The following is an 8,021-nucleotide window of genomic DNA, read 5'->3' on the forward strand; positions in this document are numbered from 1 at the left end:
AATAGGATATCCATTACAATTCACAAGATAGGCTGCCCAAGGCCCTATATTCAGCCTCACATGAAGACCGTGATACTGTTGTTTTCTTTTTGCATTTCCATGAGACAATAGCTGGTCCAAAAAATACACAGTGACCAGTAATAGACTTACGAGTATCTGGACATGAAGCCCAGTCTGAATCCGAGAAACCAGAAACCTTCAAGTTGTTGTTGGAGGGAAAGAAAACACCAGAACCAGGTGAATTTTTGACATAACGAAGCACCCGAAGAGCAGTAGTTTGATGCCTATCACAAGGAGCAGTAACGTATTGACTCAGTTGTTGAACCGAGAAAGAAATATCAGGTCTTGTTGTGGTGAGATAAAGAAGCCTCCCTACAAGTCGATGATAAGAGGAAGGATCACTCAAAGGAATCCCTGTGGAACGATCCAGCTTAGAGGAAGCGTCCATAGGTGTAGAAACTGACTTGGCACCAAGCAAGCCACTGTCTTGAAGGAGTTCCAAAGCATATTTTCACTGATTGAGGATGATCCCCTTTTTGGAGCGAGAGATTTCAAGACCCAGAAAAAATATGAGTTGCCCAAGATCTTTTATGCAGAATTGTTGATCGAGAAAGAGCTTAACACGTTTGATCTCAGCAAGGTCATTTCCTGCGAGCACTACATCATCCACATAGACAAGAAGTGCAGTAAAAAGAGAGCCACGTTTTATGGTAAAAAGAGAATGGTCAGCAGAGGATTGAGTATATCCCAAAGAAGACAGAGCTGATGTTAGCTTGGAGTGCCATTGTCGGCTGGCCTATTTGAGACCATAAATGGATTTGAGCAATTTGCAAGCTTGATGCGGTTTTTCTGGGATAGCACCAGGTGGAACAGCCATGTAAACCTCCTCATTAAGATCTCTATGCAAAAAGGCGTTGTTCACATCTAGTTGTTCACATCTAGTTGTTCAAGGTACCAATGATCGGCAGCTGCAAGTGCTAGTAATATTCTTACAGTGGTCAACTTTGCTACCGGAGAGAAAGTATCGAAGTAATCTATGCCTTCAACCTGGTTATACCCTTTGGCAACTAGTTTTGCCTTGTGCCTCTCAATAGTACCATCTGCATTATGTTTTGTTTTGTAAACCCACTTGCAATCGATTGGAGTTTTTCCTATTGGCAAGTCAACCAGCTTCCAGGTGTGATTAAGATCAAGAGCTGCTATTTCAGCAGCCATGGCATCTTGCCAACATTGGTGTTGCATAGCCTCAGTATAAGAAGTGGGATCTTTCTGCATGGAAACATTAAGACAAAAATTCTGAAACTTGGGTGAGCAATTAGCATAAGTGAGGACTTGCTGTAGAGGATGGGCTGTGGAATGTGATGAGGTTTGGAGATTGTTGCAGTGAAAATCAATAAGGTAGGTAGGTGTATGTTTAGGTCGTGAGGAACGGCGAAGAGGAATGTGTAATTCTGGTCGAAGGATGACAGATTGTGGTGGAATTGGATCAGGTATGGTAGGTGGTGGGGAAGGAAGATTGGTAGGAAGGCACTGGGAAAGCTCTGGATCATCTATCAGTGAGGAAGACTGTGGAAATATGCAAAATTGAGGATAGATATAAGGCTGTGGTTGCTGTTGATTAGAAAAGGGGAATATGGATTCATAAAAAATGGTGTTTCGAGAAATAAAAATCTGTTTGGTTGAAAGGTCATATAGTTGCTGTCCTTTAGTATGTTCTGGTTGGCCTATGTAGACACACTTGCGTGCTCTGGCTGACATCTTGTTTCTTTGAGATGGTAAAGTGGGAACATAAGAAAGGCAACCAAAGACTCTTAAGTTGGTGAGAACAGGTGGCTTAGAATAGAGTATCTCAAAGGGTGATTTCTGATTCAATATTGGAGTAGGTAGATTGTTAATGATTAACATTGAATGAGCCACTGCATAGCTCCAAAGGGATTGTGGGAGAGATGCCTGGAAAGCAAGTGCCCTTGTGACATTCATGATGTGTTGATGCTTCCTTTCCACTAGACCATTATGTTGTGGAGTTTCAACACAGCTGGTCTGATGAATGATACCCCTTTGGGAGTAAAAATCTGATATCAAAAATTCTCTTCCATTATCCGTGCGAATGGATTTTAATGACATGTTAAATTGGTTCTCAAGAAATATGACAAATTGCTGCAGGATATGTCTAGCCTCACTTTTATGGACCATGAATTTAACCCAAGTAAATCTAGAGAACTCATCAACAGGTGTTAAGAAATACTTGTGTCCTTGAAAAGAGGGAACCGAAAATGGTCCCCAAATATCTACATGTAATCTCTCAAAGAGTCTTGTAGTCTGTGAGGTACTCAAAGGAAAAGGAAGCTTTCTTTGTCTAGCAAAGTGACATATGTCACATGGTTTAGTGTGTACACTGGGAATAAAAGGAAATTGTAAACTAACATGCTTGAGAACATTTTCTGATACATGTCCTAATATGAGATGCCACAACAGTGGATCATCTTTATTACATTGAAGTGAATTACTATAACTTGTAACTTGTGTGACAGAATTTGAATTCTCATTACTTATGACAAATAATGCTCCCTTTCTTTCAGCTATACCAATCATCCTCGAACTGTCCCTCTGCTTAATCAAACAACGAGAGGTGTAAAATATCAACAAACAATCCATATTCTCCAGCAATCTTGTGACAGAAACAAGGTTAACCTTGAATTCTGGCACATATAAAACATTGCTTAAGGTGAGAGACGAAGTGATATTCACATTACCAGAAAAGGATGCAATGACAGAGGATCCATTAGGCAACATAATATATATTAGTTTATTCTTGTGCATAGATGAAAACGAAGATCGAACATGAGTGATGTGGTCTGTGGCTCCAGTGTCTAAAAGCCATTGCATAGAGATTTTACCTGTGATAGGAGAGGAATCTGTATTTAGCACTGTTTGAGCCATGTTAGTGACATGCGAAAATTGAGAATCCTGCATATAGGTCATGAACTCCTCATATTTTGCTTTTGGAACTGATATTTGTTGTTGTATACTATTGTTATCATCTGACTGAGGAACTGCATTGATCTCAGTTGTGTGAACAACATTGCTAGAATTAGATTGAAACTTGTTGGATCTATATCCTTGAGGAAATCCATGTTTGAAGTAGCATGTATCAACAATGTGATTGGTTTTCTTGCAATGAGTACAATACTTGTTTCCAAAACTTTGTCTTCTGCCATTGATGAATCTTCCTCGTCCTCTATATGATGAACCACGACCACAAAAGCTTTCTGAAGAATTTGCAAAGACCTTCATTCCAGGTGCATTGCTATGAACATCTAACTGAAGTTGTCTCTCTTGTTGCACAACCAGAGAGAAAGCTTTGTTTATACTTGGAAGAGGAGTCATTAACATGATCTGAGAGTGAACATGAATAAATTGATCATTTAGTCCTCTTAGAAACCGAATTACTTGATCTCCATCTTTGTATTCTCGCATTTTTGTCAAACTTCCACAGGTGCAAGATGGAAGTGGTCGAAGGTTGCTTAATTCGTCCCATAATGCTTTCAAACTTGTGAAATAATCTGAGACAGACCTGTCTCCTTGATTTGTTTGATAGAGATCTTCTTGCAGATCTGAGATGCGGAACATGTCAGATTGCGAAAAACGATTCTTCAAATCTGTCCAAACTTCATTTGCTTTCTCAATCCAAAGTATGGATTGAACAATGGATTCATCTATCGAACGGTGAAGCCAGGATAGCACCATCGTGTTGCACCTTTCCCAAACTCCATGTTTTGCGTCAGTCTCTGATGGAGCAGTGATGGTTCCATCAACAAACGACAATTTATTTTTCGAAATAAAGGCTACTTTTATTGCTCTTGACCAAGCAGCATAATTCTTGCCGTTCATCAATGGAGAAACAAGAATTAAAGAGGGAGATTCATTAGGATGAAGATAATATGGATCTGAAGTTTGGTTCTATTCTGCCATGGATGAACAGAAAAGATTGAGAGTGAGAAAGAAGAGGAATGAGGAAGAAAGAGCTTTGCGGAAGATGATGAATGGCCCAGAGCTTTTAGAGCTCTGATACCATGTTGAGAATTTTGAGAAACTTCATATTATGAGTTATGAACATTACAACAGAGTCTTCACTATTTATATGAACAGTGAAAGACAACAAGTAAAACGATACACTGCTAATAACAATTACACGTCAGCAAAACTGAATAACAAATTTCATAATTGTCTAACTAATTGTCTACAACTAGAAAGGGATATGCTACCCTGTGTCCATGCATATACTTGAGTCTGTGTTGCTGTTTTCTGAATGTGGATATATTAACAGCACCCCTCGAATTACCTTATGCTTTTCTTTATATACTCGGTTGATAAAATTAAAGTCAAAGGTATCGAAATGAGAATACATGTATCATCTAAATACAAAAAAATTTATTTTTAGAAAAAAATTAGTCAAATATAATTTTACAAATTTTTGTAGCATAAAATAATATTTTTATAATAAAGAAAAAAGCTAAAAGGTAAAACTTTCAAGAAGAGCTTTTGAATTTACAAATTTTTGTAGCATAAAATATATTTTTTTGGCATGCATCTTACGATAAAAAACATCAAAGCTAAGAAGATGTAGCTGCTCACAAACAAATGTCATGCAAAACAATTTTATTTGGAGATCACTAAGCATTTCTATTAGAAGATGACGAGTTTGAAATATTGGTAAAATCATTCCATTGTGATTGAAATTTGAAAGGTTACAAATTTGAATTTAAGAAATAATCTCTTTGTAAATATATAAGGGTTAGATTATGCACAAGAATTATCTTCTTTCACTCGTATTCTCGTTAATCGGGATTTAATGGATAATAATTTTGTATTTTTATTTATTACTAAGCATTCCTATTCAGTGCATATGGGATTCTACAAGATGTGTGATGCTTAGCAGTGCAGTAAAAATATGGCAGATAAAATACATAACACCCTCCTCTCGCCAAGATAAACATGTCAACAGCCATACTCCTTAAATCCACTTAATGTTTAAAATTTGATCACTTTCTTAGGCTGGCTCCCACGTTTGCCTTTTTCCTTAATGTTGTTTTGAAATTATTTGGCAGGAGAAAATTAAAATTTTCAGTGTTTTAGACCACCAATAATTGAGTGGTCATTTTCCCAAAATAGAAAAAAGTGATTCCATTTAATTTTTTTTAATTTTTTATAATTTCCTCTCAATCCCACTCTTTTTTTATTTTTAGAAGGAAAATGATAGTTCCAAAATACCATAGAACTCTCCATTTGGAGATTGGGCTCCGGTTGGCAAAGAGGGTCCCCATTATATAAACAAAAGAAGACAGTTTATGCTATGATATAATAAAATTTAAGAAATGTTATATTTACAAATTTTTTGTTTACAAATTACACTATGTTTGACCGGTAATATACTTTTTAGTAGAGTATTACCGGTCAGACATAGTGTAGTTTGTAAAAAAAAAATTTGTCAATATAACTCTACTCATAAAATTTATGGGAAATGTGTTTCTCATGTTGCATGAGATAATTTATCTCTTACAACACACATAAAAGTGGATGAGACCCACTTTTTTTTTTTATTTTTCTCTCTCCTTTTTAGTGGGTCCCACTCATTTTTTTGTGTGTTTTGTCTCATGCAACATGAGAAAAATCAAACCCAAAATTTATATACCTTTAAAATTTCTTGAGACATACATACTCATTTTGATTCTCCATCATGTACAAGATCTTTTATCATTGTGGTCATCCATTGTGTAAACAGACTCCCTTCTGGAAAAGTTGATGCAAATATGTGGTTCTGGACTTGTGGTTACAATCTTACAAAACAAAGCAATTTGCTATTTTAACAAGGGATATTATCTTCTCATTCAGCAGAAGGGAAATCTTCTATTGCTGAGACAAAATCGTAGCGTGCCCCAGTTAAAAAAAATAAAATGGATCGGCACGGTTTGGAAGGGTCATCAGAAAGTTCTTTTCTTCTCCAACTGCTGCAAAAGTATAAAACCCTTTTAACAAAGTAAATAGACACGTGATATTGAAAAGTAAACAACACAAACAAACTGTTGAAGAATCTAAGTGTGAGTGGGTAGAGTATCATATTGGTTAAGAATAAACTAAGTGAGTATAATATAAGTGGAACGAGTCATGTACCTAATGTTTTGGGTTTGATTGTGGTGTTTCGAACCCACTTAATATTGCTGCTTATTTGACCCATGATTGATGATTTTTTTTCCGCTATAAGCTCCTCGTGCACGGCCCAACACAAACAAATTAACACAGAAAGGAATCCTAATTCCCAACGCTAATGGTGCAACTTATTTAAACTCATTTTTTCTGTTTTAAAGATTCCAACATTAATGACAAAACAAGATGACATAGTTTATGAAAAGTGTTATCAAGTCATCTAAGCATGGAAGTGAAGTTATGTTGGGTATATCAACTCTCATTTTAATCCATGCTAATATTTGGCATTTAGGTATTTATATTTGATTGGGTTTTCAATATCCCAGCACTAAGAGAGTATAACCCTAGAATTATGTCTTAAAGTAATTTCCAGAACTTCAAATACATTTACTAATTACTAGACAGATTAACATCACAGAACCTACAATTTGCAAGCATCTATGCTTCATTTTTTGGCTAACTTTTTATTCGGAAGTTACATTTATAAAAGCTTAAAATGCGGACCTATGAGTGGGTTTGTGAACTCACAAGTATCTCCAGTGGTCTTGCAAGAAATACGGATAGGGTGGCTTGGGCTACGTCACTAGTATCATTTTAAACCAAATTGTGCACAATCAAACAACATATATTATCAATTTCTTAACACAACACTTTCTTCTTTCTTCAATTTCAACCATTCCCAATTCCAACACTTTTTTTTATTCCCAATACTTGAAGCCAAAACTTTTAGTCAAGGGAAATAAATTTATTTTCTCTTAATCTTAGACTCCAACTCAAACTCAAACTCAAATTGTTTAATTAAGAAAACAAGTTTTTTACCGCTCGAACTAATAATTATTGATATCGGCAATTCTTATTTGATTTGAGTAATTTCACGTAACCCTGACTTATTTATCTTTAGGATTCACTCCATTCATCATTAACCAATATATCTCATCTCTGTTATTGTTTATTACTCACTATTATTATTATTAGAGGTGACAATATGAGTTGAACCTAACGGGTCAACCCGTCAACCTGCCAAAACGGGGCGGGTTGGGTTACATATTTCAACCCACTAACCCGCCTAACGCGCCCCGTTGGGTTGTGGGTCAAAACAGGTTGGCGGCGGGTCGGGCCGGGTTGGCCGCCGGGTCAAAACTCGCTAACCCGCTAACCCGCCAACCTACCATAAAACGGGACGCGTTGGAAATTTCAACCCAAATTCAAGAGGCGGAGTGGGCCAACCCACTTTTGACGGGTTAGCGGCGGGTCGGGGCGGGCCGACTCGTTTTGTCACCTCTAACTATTATATTATGGGAAAAATGTGTATTATCTTAAAGGATATAAATTTATGTCATTTTAATTGAGAGAAAGAGATAAATCATGAAAAAGAGAGTGAGATTTTTTTTTTTTAAAGATGTGGATCCCACCTCTTAGTGAGAGTAAAATGATGTAAGGTGTGTCATTTAAAATGACACACTTTTTTATCTTATATTATTTAGGTGCTTAGAATTGAAATAAACAATAGAGGTCACAGAGGGACAAAAAGCACTCCGTAAAAAGAGAATGTTACTTCATCGCAAACCTAAGACAAGTTCCTCCCAAACCCAGAACAAATTCTCCAGGACCATTTGAATAAATAAAGATATAGTTTGCATTCTCATCCTCTAATGTATAAAGTAGGGTACCATCATCCCTCTGTCATTTTTCTCATTTCATGCAAGCAGTGCGCGAGGGTGAATAACCCAGAAAAAATTGCTTCAGTTCATACACACAAATAACCCACCAGAAGCACTATAATTTTAAATCGATGTTGCAAACAGAACTGTTATGAA

Source organism: Gastrolobium bilobum, unplaced genomic scaffold, assembly GCF_033153095.1.
Source record: "Gastrolobium bilobum isolate Gb01-03AN ecotype WA unplaced genomic scaffold, APGP_CSIRO_Gbil_v1 utg1533, whole genome shotgun sequence".
Lineage (NCBI taxonomy): Eukaryota > Viridiplantae > Streptophyta > Magnoliopsida > Fabales > Fabaceae > Gastrolobium > Gastrolobium bilobum.